This window comes from Lucilia sericata, unplaced genomic scaffold (assembly GCF_015586225.1).
Source record: "Lucilia sericata isolate MDLA Ls3-8-SP2 unplaced genomic scaffold, ASM1558622v1 Contig000709F_arrow, whole genome shotgun sequence".
In the NCBI taxonomy this organism is placed as follows: domain Eukaryota; kingdom Metazoa; phylum Arthropoda; class Insecta; order Diptera; family Calliphoridae; genus Lucilia; species Lucilia sericata.
In genome coordinates this window covers 209,943-221,905 of record NW_023994712.1, presented here as the reverse complement: position 1 = coordinate 221,905, position 11,963 = coordinate 209,943, and the positions used below count along the sequence as shown (strand labels likewise).

Here is an 11,963-nt window from a genome sequence, read left to right as displayed (position 1 = left end):
ACTGAACTAGAACTGAACTAGAACTGAACTAGAACTGAACTAGAACTGAACTAGAACTGAACTAGAACTGAACTAGAACTGAACTAGAACTGAACTAGAACTGAACTAGAACTGAACTAGAACTGAACTGAATTTGAACTGAACTTGAACTGAACTAAATGAATATAAAAATTTTGCCTAAACTCTTGAAAATCTAACGGACCATTAAGCAATCAATGCAGCATATCTCCCCAAAGTTTTTAAACATTAACCTCTAAAAGCACATATATTTGGGTCATGGTTTAAAAAAATTTAACTGATAACAGTACTTTATTTCCCACCTGTCCATCTTTTATAAAACTAATCTATTATTTTTATCTAATGTTCATTTAATTACTGTCAGCAACCAGATAAGTTTGTTAAGTCTAACAAAAAATAATATTAACTCAAATTAATGTAAATTTAATTACCGCAACTACAGAGGGGGAAATCATATTTAAGTATGACAAAAAAATTCTGAAGTACCCAAAACTTTCTCTTTTTTTTTTCAATAAATTCTTATGATTTTTACGTTATTTGTCTTTAAATAAATAGAAGACTTCTATACCTCTAATTAATAATGTTTCTCATTTAGTTTTGTTAAATAATTTCTGTTGGAAATGTATAAAAAAAAAACTCCCCGTTTTACCTAAGGAACATTTCCTCTGGGCCCAACGATGACAGTGATGTGTTTCCGTTTATCATTATCATCATCGTTATCTTCTTTCAAATATTTACCTTTTGAAAATTAACTACTAAACAACCAAAAGAAGTCAAGAAATAAAATAAAAATAAATTAAACAGTTGGAAAAGAACTTTTATTCCATAAGAAGTTCAAGAAGTATTTTATTAAAATATAAAACTTATACAGCAACAGCAGTTAGTATTTACTGTTTTTTACTTCCCTCTTAGAATTGCTGTCAGTTATCAGCGTTTGCTATAGACTAAAAGGGCCATAATCACGAAAATAAACAAACCATAAAAAAAAACTTGAATGTAACATTTAAACATTATTTGCTCAATAGAACAGAAAATGTATTTAATGGCAAGAACTACTACGAACAACCAGTCATTCAAATAGAAAAACTAAGAATATGTAATTAAATCAATGTTAAGTTACAAATATTTAGAGATTTTGGTAAATACTAGTTTTATAATTGAAGGTACAGATCCTTAATAAAAAGGCAAATTTAAAAGATATTTTTTTGGTGTTTAGAGTCTAGTCCAGTCTTCACTATAGTTTAGTCTATAGTCTGAATATATTCCAGTCAAAAGTCATGACTATAGTCTGGTCAATAGTCATCACTTTAGTCTAGTCAATTGTAATCACTATAGTCTACTCTATAGACTTAACTATAGTTGAATTCAGTAATATATATAAAATATTAACTATAGGCTAGTCTACATTCACTACTATAATCTAGTATGCAAACTTGACAATAGTCTGGTCTTTAGTCTTAACTATAGTCTAGTCTATAGTCTTGACTATAGTCTAGCTAATAGACTTGACTATAGTATAGTCTAAAGTAATGACTATATAGTCACGACTATAGACTAGACTATAGACTATTCTATAGTCACACTGCAGTCTAGTCTAGCGTATAGTCTTGACTGTAATCTAGTCTATAGTCTTGACTATATTCTAACTTATAGTCTACTCCATACTCTGGATAATACTCTCGTCTATAAACATCACTATAGTTTAGTCTATAGTCCTAAATATATTATAGTCTTGGCTATAGCGAAGTCTTGTCTAGTCTAGTCTATAGTCTAGTCTATAGTCTAGTCTATAGTCTAGTCTAGTCTAGTCTATAGTCTAGTCTATAGTCTAGTCTATAGTCTAGTCTATAGTCTAGTCTAGTCTAGTCTATAGTCTAGTCTATAGTCTAGTCTATAGTCTAGTCTATAGTCTAGTCTATAGTCTAGTCTATAGTCTAGTCTATAGTCTAGTCTATAGTCCTAGTCTATAGTCTAGTCTATAGTCTAGTCCTATAGTCTAGTCTATAGTCCTAGTCTATAGTCTAGTCTATAGTCTAGTCTATAGTCCCTATAGTCTAGTCTATAGTCTAGTCTATAGTCTAGTCTATAGTCTAGTCTATAGTCTAGTCCTATAGTCTAGTCTATAGTCTAGTCTATAGTCTAGTCTATAGTCTAGTCTATAGTCCTAGTCTATAGTCTAGTCTATAGTCTAGTCTATAGTCTAGTCTATAGTCTAGTCTATAGTCTAGTCTATAGTCTAGTCTATAGTCTAGTCTATAGTCTAGTCTATAGTCTAGTCTATAGTCTAGTCTATAGTCTAGTCTATAGTCTAGTCTATAGTCCTAGTCCTATAGTCCTAGTCCTATAGTCTAGTCTATAGTCGGTCTATAGTCTAGTCTATAGTCTAGTCTATAGTCTAGTCTATAGTCTAGTCTATAGTCTAGTCTATAGTCTAGTCTATAGTCTAGTCTATAGTCTAGTCTATAGTCTAGTCTATAGTCTAGTCTATAGTTAGTCTATAGTCTAGTCTATAGTCTAGTCTATAGTCTAGTCTATAGTCTAGTCTATAGTCTAGTCTATAGTCTAGTCTATAGTCTAGTCTATAGTCTAGTCTATAGTCTAGTCTATAGTCTAGTCTATAGTCTAGTCTATAGTCTAGTCTATAGTCTAGTCTATAGTCTAGTCTATAGTCTAGTCTATAGTCTAGTCTATAGTCTAGTCTATAGTCTAGTCTATAGTCTGTCTATAGTCTAGTCTCTATAGTCTAGTCTATAGTCTAGTCTATAGTCTAGTCTATAGTCTAGTCTATAGTCTAGTCTAGTCTATAGTCTAGTCTATAGTCTATAGTCTAGTCTATAGTCTAGTCTAGTCTATAGTCTAGTCTAGTCTATAGTCTAGTCTATAGTCTAGTCTATAGTCTAGTCTATAGTCTAGTCTATAGTCTAGTCTATGTCTAGTCTAGTGTCTAGTCTATAGTCTAGTCCTATAGTCCTAGTCTATAGTCTAGGTCTATAGGTCTAGTCTAGTCTAAGTCCTAGTCTATAGTCTAGTCCTATAGTACTAGTCTATAGTCTAGTCTATAGTCTAGTCCTTATAGTCTAGTCTATGTCTAGTCTAATAGTCTAGTCTATAGTCTAGTCTATAGTCTAGTCTATAGTCTAGTCCTATAGTCTAGTCTATATGTCTAGTCTATAGTCTATTCTATAGTCTAGGTCTAATGTCTAGTCTATAGTCTAGTCTATAGTCCTAGTCCTATGTCTAGTCCTATAGTCTAGTCTATAGTCTAGTCTATAAGTCCTAGTCTATAGTCTAGTCTCATAGTCTAGTCCTATATTCTAGTCTTAGTCTAGTCCTAGTCTATAGTCTAGTCTATAGTCTAGTCATAGTCCTATAGTAATAGTCATAGTCTAGTCTAGTCTAATAGTCTAAGGTCATAGTCTAGTCCTATAGTCTAGTCTATAGTCTAGTCCTAGTCCTAGATCCTATAGGCTATAGTCTAGTCTAGTCTATAGTCTAGTCTATAGTCTAGTCTATAGTCTAGTCTATAGTCTAGTCTATAGTCTAGTCTATAGTCTAGTCTATAGTCTAGTCTATAGTCTAAGTCTAGTCTAGTCTATAGTCTAGTCTATAGTCTAGTCTATAGTCTAGTCTATAGTCTAGTCTATAGTCTAGTCTATAGTCTAGTCTATAGTCTAGTCTATAGTCTAGTCTATAGTCTAGTCTATAGTCTAGTCTATAGTCTAGTCTATAGTCTATAGTCTAGTCTATAGTCTAGTCTATAGTCTAGTCTATAGTCTAGTCTATAGTCTAGTCTATAGTCTAGTCTATAGTCTAGTCTATAGTCTAGTCTATAGTCTAGTCTATAGTCTAGTCTATAGTCTAGTCTATAGTCTAGTCTATAGTCAGTATATAGTTAGTATAGTCTAGTCTAGTCTATAGTCTAGTCTATAGTCTAGTCTATAGTCTAGTCTAGTATAGTCTATAGTCTAGTCTATAGTCTAGTCTAGTCTTAGTCTAGTCTATAGTCTAGTCTATAGTCTAGTCTAGTCTATAGTCTAGTCTATAGTATAGTCTAGTCTATAGTCTAGTCTATAGTCTAGTCTATAGTCTAGTCTATAGTCTAGTCTATAGTCTAGTCTATAGTCTAGTCTATAGTCTAGTCTATAGTCTCTAGTCTATAGTCTAGTCTATAGTCTAGTCTATAGTCTAGTCTATAGTCTAGTCTATAGTCTAGTCTATAGTCTAGTCTATAGTCTAGTCTATAGTCTAGTCTATAGTCTAGTCTATAGTCTAGTCTATAGTCTAGTATATAGTCTAGTCTATAGTCTAGTCTATAGTCTAGTCTATAGTCTAGTCTATAGTCTAGTCTATAGTCTAGTCTATAGTCTAGTCTATAGTCTAGTCTATAGTCTAGTCTATAGTCTAGTCTATAGTCTAGTCTATAGTCTAGTCTATAGTCTAGTCTATAGTCTAGTCTATAGTCTAGTCTAGTCTATAGTCTAGTCTATAGTCTAGTCTATAGTCTAGTCTATAGTCTAGTCTATAGTCTAGTATAGTCTAGTCTAGTCTATAGTCTAGTCTATAGTCTAGTCTATAGTCTAGTCTATAGTCTAGTCTATAGTCTAGTCTATAGTCTAGTCTAGTCTAGTCTATAGTCTAGTCTCTAGTCTAGTCTAGTCTATAGTCTAGTCTATGTCTAGTCTAGTCTATAGTCTAGTCTATAGTCTAGTCTTGTCTATAGTTCTAGTCTATAGTCTAGTCTATAGGTCTAGTCTATGTCTCGTCTATAGTCTAGTCTATAGTCTAGTCTAGTCTATAGTCTAGTCTATAAGTCTAGTCTAGTCTAGTCTATAGTCTTTAGTCTATAGTTAGTCTATAGTCTAGTCTATAGTCTAGTCTATAGTCTAGTCTATAGTCTAGTCTATAGTCTAGTCTATAGTCTAGTCTATAGTTAGTCTATAGTCTAGTCTATAGTCTAGTCTATAGTTAGTCTATAGTCTAGTCTATAGTTCTAGTCTATAGTCTAGTCTATAGTCTAGTCTATAGTCTAGTCTATAGTCTAGTCTATAGTCTAGTCTATAGTCTAGTCTATAGTCTAGTCTATAGTCTAGTCTATAGTCTAGTCTATAGTCTAGTCTATAGTCTAGTCTATAGTCTAGTCTATAGCTAGTCTATAGTCTAGTCTATAGTCTAGTCTATAGTCTAGTCTATAGTCTAGTCTATAGTCTAGTCTAGTCTATAGACTAGTCTATAGTCTAGTCTATAGTCTAGTCTATAGTCTAGTCTATAGACTAGTCTATAGACTAGTCTATAGTCTAGTCTATAGTCTAGTCTATAGTCTAGTCTAGTTTATGGTCTTGACTATAGTCTAGCCTACAGTTTAGTTTATAGTATAACCTAATCTTATCGTTAGTATCGTCCATTGTATTGACTATATATATGTAGTCTGGTGTAGTGCTGACTGTTGTATATTCCGTAGTCATGAAAAAAGTTCGGTCTAAAATAAAACTTATCGAGTATTTTTGTTATTTAAAAATATACCAAAATAGTTTGAATGAAAAAGGTATCTTCATGCGGAGTATATTTTTTTATTTAGAATGTTTACATACATATTTAAGATTATTTTCAATTAAATCATAAATCTTTAAAATATTACGTTAAATCAAAGTTAAAATTTCTAATCAATTAATAACAATTAATCAGTTGTCTAAACTTCCTATCTATCAAGAGAGATCAGTAAATAAAATCAATAATAAAATACAAGATTGTCAATTAAGTTGTCGCGTGTTTTAGATGTGAACTGCAACAATTCAATGACAACATTCAACTGAAAATAATTACCAGCATTATTTCCGTGCAAATCTATTAGACAAACTGTAACAGAATAATCATATATCTGTTAGAGTAAAGTTGTGTATAAATATAATTTTGTATGTTTGATCTATGAGTTGTTTATCATCACTAATTGAAGTGTCGAATACATAATTATTGAAATGACATGTAAGTAATTGAGATAAATATATTTGAATGGTTAGAGCAAAAGAATACCAACAAATTAAAAAACAGTTTTACACATTTTGTTCAATTAACATTTTTTATTGTTTTTTTATTATTGTTGTTATTATAACATACCTACAAGTATACTATAGTACTATGAGGTTTATTACTTGAATCATTTCGATTGGCAGTCAATAAGCATATTACAGTAGCTGTACTAGAAGTGCTGAATTACAACAACAAATATTACAAATAAATAGTTTGATTTATGAAATGTTTAAATTGTTGTTGACAGTATTATTAGCAATACTAATTTAGACTACAAGAGTACAATGAAAAGAAAACCATTACAATTAACATTTATGTTTAAATATTTCTTTTATTCTCTTCAATTACAATGAAATATCTAAATGATATTTATTCGAATTTTAAATAAATTCTAGCAATTTACAATTTTGTTTTAGATTTAAAAGATTGTTTGTTCACTCAGTAAACATTATATGGAGGTGTTAAATGTAAAATGTTTGTAAAATTATTGATGCATTGAACCAGATTGATACGCTTGTTTATTTTATGGAATTTCCTTTTGACAACACAAACAAAAACTGTTCTTCCTCCAATCATCTACTTCAGCTATGCTGTCGATTGCAGCAATTGATTTAATGTCAGACGTATTATCGTGTGTAAACTAGAGTAAACAATGCATACATTACAAGTTCAAATCAATCACATGTTTAAGTATTTAATGAACCATTTCATTAATACTAATTTAACTGATTGACAAAAAAAATACACCAAAGTTTATTGATTTATTTTTTGCTAGATAGAATATTCTCTTGAATTGAAATAATACCGTTTTTGGGGGGGGCTTAAAGGTACTTACAAATTTATATGTTTTAATTGTCAATAGTCAAGTATATAGACTATGCACTATGGACTATAATTAAGACAGTTTTAGATAAATTTTCTTTATCCAAAATTTTATGTACTCGACACTTTAATTAGTGATGATAAACAACTCATAGATCAAACATATATCAATGTTATCAATACACAACTTTATTCTAATACAGTTTTTCTTATAGATTTACACGCTTTTGTACATAAAAAGCCCGGAAATAATGCTGGTAATTCTTTTCAGTTAAATTTGTCATTGAATTGTTGCAGTTCAAATCTAAAACACACGACAACTTAATTGACAATCTTGCATTTTATTATTGATTTTATTTATTGATCTCTGTTGATAGATAGGAAGTTTAGACAATTGATTAATTGTTATTAATTGCTTAGAAACATTAACTTTGATTTAACGTAACATTTAATATTATAAACATGTTAATATTATAAACATGTTATTGATTGATGCAATATTATAAACATGTTATTGATTTAATTGAAAATAATCTTAAATTTGTAAACATTTTAATTAAAAAATATATTCCGCATGAAGATTACCTTTTTCATTTAAACTATTTTGGTATATTTTTATTAATAAAAAAATACTCGATAAGTTCTCTTTTAGACCGAACTTTATTCATGACTACAGAATATACAACATTCAGCCCAAAAACAAAACTTTAGACTAAACTATATATAGTCAATACAATGGACGATACTATCGATAAGACTAGGTTACACTATAAATTAAACTTTGGGCTAAACTATAGTCAAGACCATAAACTAGACTAGACTTAAATAGACGATAGACTGGACTATAGACTAGACTATAGACTAGACTAGACTAGACTAGACTATAGACTAGACTATAGACTAGACTATAGACTAGACTATAGACTAGACTATAGACTAGACTATAGACTAGACTATAGACTAGACTATAGACTATACTATGACTAGACTATAGACTAGACTATAGACTAGACTATAGACTAGACTATAGACTAGACTATAGACTAGCCTATAGACTAGACTATAGACTAGACTATAGACTAGACTATAGACTAGACTAGACTTAGACTAGACTATAGACTCGACTATAGACTAGACTATAGACTAGACTATAGACTAGACTAAGACTAGACTATAGACTAGACTATAGACTAGACTATAGACTAGGGACTATAGACTAGACTATAGACTAGACTATAGACTAGACTATAGACTAGACTATAGACTAGACTATAGACTAGACTATAGACTAGACTATAGACTAGACTATAGGACTAGACTATAGACTAGACTAGACTAGACTATAGGACTTGACTATAGACTAGACTATAGACTAGACTATAGACTAGACTATAGACTAGACTATAGACTAGACTATAGACTAGACTATAGACTAGACTATAGACTAGACTATAGACTAGACTATAGACTAGACTATAGACTAGACTATAGACTAGACTATAGACTAGACTATAGACTAGACTATAGACTAGACTATAGACTAGACTATAGACTAGACTATAGACTAGACTATAGACTAGACTATAGACTAGACTATAGACTAGACTATAGACTAGACTATAGACTAGACTATAGACTAGACTATAGACTAGACTATAGACTAGACTATAGACTAGACTATAGACTAGACTATAGACTAGACTATAGACTAGACTATAGACTAGACTATAGACTAGACTATAGACTAGACTATAGACTAGACTATAGACTAGACTATAGACTAGACTATAGACTAGACTATAGACTAGACTATAGACTAGACTATAGACTAGACTATAGACTAGACTATAGACTAGACTATAGACTAGACTATAGACTAGACTATAGACTAGACTAGACTATAGACTAGACTATAGACTAGACTATAGACTAGACTATAGACTAGACTATAGACTAGACTATAGACTAGACTTTAGACTAGACTATAGACTAGACTATAGACTAGACTATAGACTAGACTATAGACTAGACTATAGACTAGACTATAGACTAGACTATAGACTAGACTATAGACTAGACTATAGACTAGACTATAGACTAGACTATAGACTAGACTATAGACTAGACTATAGACTAGACTATAGACTAGACTATAGACTAGACTATAGACTAACTATAGACTAGACTATAGACTAGACTATAGACTAGACTATTAGACTAGACTATAGACTAGACTATAGACTGACTATAGACTAGACTATAGACTAGACTATAGACTAGACTATAGACTAGACTATAGACTAGACTATAGACTAGACTATAGACTTAGACTATAGACTAGACTATAGACTAGACTAAGACTAGACTATAGACTAGACTATAGACTAAACTATAGACTAGACTATAGACTAGACTATAGACTAGACTATAGACTAGACTATAGACTAGACTATAGACTAGACTATAGACTAGACTATAGACTAGACTATAGCTAGACTATAGACTAGACTATAGACTAGACTATAGACTAGACTAAGACTAGACTAGACTATAGACTAGACTATAGACTAGACTATAGACTAGACTATAGACTAGACTATAGACTAGACTATAGACTAGACTATAGACGAGACTATAGACTAGACTATAGACTAGACTATAGACTAGACTATAGACTAGACTATAGACTAGACTTATAGACTCGGACTATAGACTAGACTATAGGACTAGACCTATAGACTAAGACTATAGACTAGACTATAGACTAGACTATAGACTAGACTATAGACTAGACTATAGACTAGACTAGAGGCTAGACATAGAATAGACTATATACTAGATTATAGACTAGATTATAGGCTAGACTATAGACTAGACTATAGGCTAGACTATAGACTAGACTATAGAATAGACTATAGACTAGACTATAAACTATACTATAGACTATTTATTTATTATTAATTTAAAATCATGGTTAAACTTATTTTACATAATTTATCTAAGAAAATTTCTCTGTATTTAATTTCTCTTTACCTTACTAGGATACATTTTTTTTGTACAAAAACAAAATTTTGAATATTAAGAAAAAGCGTTGAAGAGAAAAAAGATTTTGCTAAATTTTAACCGCTTTAATTAAATGAATATGCTGAAGTACTTTACTTTCTTTTTAGCATTTTTTAACGCTAAAAGGTAAATTTTTTCATGTTCCTAACTTTTTTCGAGAAAATATATAAACAGTAAAAGTTGTTAAAACTAGAGAAACATATTAAAAAATATTAAACAAAAAAGGAAAATCTACTTACATAAATATAAGAAAGCTGTTGTTCGAAAAGATTTTGCTGTTGTTTTAAAGTTGCGATAAAATCCTAAAAGGAAAAATTATACGTTTAAGTTTAAATTGAATAATATTGTCATTGAATATAAAAAAACATATACTTTTCTAGCACTTAAGTGGATATAATACATATATACTATGTGTGTATTAGGGTGGTTCATAGCTAAAGTTATTTATTTTTTACTTTTCTTATAAATTTTTAAATTTTACAAAATGGAAATTAATTTTTTTGCTTAAAAAAGAAATAAAATATTGCATTTGCTAATGTTGCAAACATATTTTTATGAATTACCTTAATGTATTTATATAATATAAATCTATTTATATTTTTTCTTATTGTTTTCTTCCCTAAAACATTCAAGCACAAAATTTATTTATACAATTTTTTGCTCATTTACTTGCAAAATTTCGTCAAAACCCCAAAAAAGGTAGATAAAGGAAAATTTCGCCTTTTCTTATATTTTGCACAAAATATTTAACCTTTTTTTTTATTATAAAGAAAATATTAAGCTAGATAAATACTGCATGATTATAGTATTATCTATAAGTAGTATAAGTTTACCTGAAATAAATTCGTTCCTAAGTACACATACATATCTCCTCATCTATGTATGTATATGTTGGAGAACACTTTTATCTACAATATTTAAAAAATTTTCTTTGTGGTTTCAATTTAACCATTATTTCAGCTTGTAACTTAAAATGTGGAGATCTCATCAAATCGAAAGGGAGAAAAAATAGGTAAAACAATATGCACTCATCATCATCATTACATTCAGTCGGATATTTGTTTATACAAAATATCTAAATAACTACAATAGTTGTTTGTTTTGTTTTTGCGGTTTTGTTAACCAGACACTTGTACAGGAAATTTGAAGCTGTTAAGCATTGCAAAGATCTTAAATAAACTGGAAATGTAAACAATTGTATTAACAGCTCTTTTTAAATGGTCGACAACAAGATGTTGTAGATATTCTAAGTTGTTTTAATGGATGATTATTTACTATTAGTTAGTAAATAATATTTCCGTTAAGCTGAGAGTCAAAGGTCATTCAGAAATATTTAGGGCAACTGTTTAATTTTCTATAAATAGAGAATTTATGGAAAATGTTCTATTACTAGAGAACTTAGCGTTTTCTATACTTACATACAAACCTTTTGGAACTTTTTTAAAGAGAATTTATAAAATTTTTGGAAAATTTGTTTAAAATATAAAAACTAATCGAAAATTTTCTATAAAAAAAAATTTAGCCAAACTTTTCTAATGAAAATTTAACGAAAATTTTATATAGTCTAGTCTATAGTATAGTCTATAGTCTAGTCTATAGTCTAGTTATAGTCTAGTCTATAGTCTAGTCTATAGTCTAGTCTATAGTCTAGTCTATAGTCTAGTCTATAGTCTAGTCTAGTCTAGTCTATAGTCTAGTCTATAGTCTAGTCTATAGTCTAGTCTATAGTCTAGTCTATAGTCTAGTCTATAGTCTAGTCTATAGTCTAGTCTATAGTCTAGTCTATAGTCTAGTCTATAGTCTAGTCTATAGTCTAGTCTATAGTCTAGTCTATAGTCTAGTCTATAGTCTAGTCTATAGTCTAGTCTATAGTCTAGTAGTCTAGTCTATAGTCTAGTCTATAGTCTAGTCTATAGTCTAGTCTATAGTCTAGTCTATAGTCTAGTCTATAGTCTAGTCTATAGTCTAGTCTATAGTCTAGTCTATAGTCTAGTCTCTAGTCTAGTCTATAGTCTAGTCTATAGTCTAGTCTATAG

The 11,963-nt window shown here is 29.9% G+C and overlaps 1 long non-coding RNA gene across 2 annotated transcripts in view; it reads right to left on the bottom strand.

Annotated features, from left to right (window-relative positions):
- Positions 1–10,133: 10,133 nt before the first annotated feature.
- LOC119607573 overlaps positions 10,134–11,963 on the bottom strand; it is a 53,173-nt gene continuing 51,343 nt past the window's right edge. Inside the window, exon 4 of one of the 2 annotated variants that reach the window (XR_005231737.1) lies at positions 10,134–10,229. This is a non-coding gene — a long non-coding RNA (uncharacterized LOC119607573). The remainder of the gene's footprint in view (positions 10,230–11,963) is intronic. The other variant, XR_005231738.1, reaches the window with a different exon arrangement.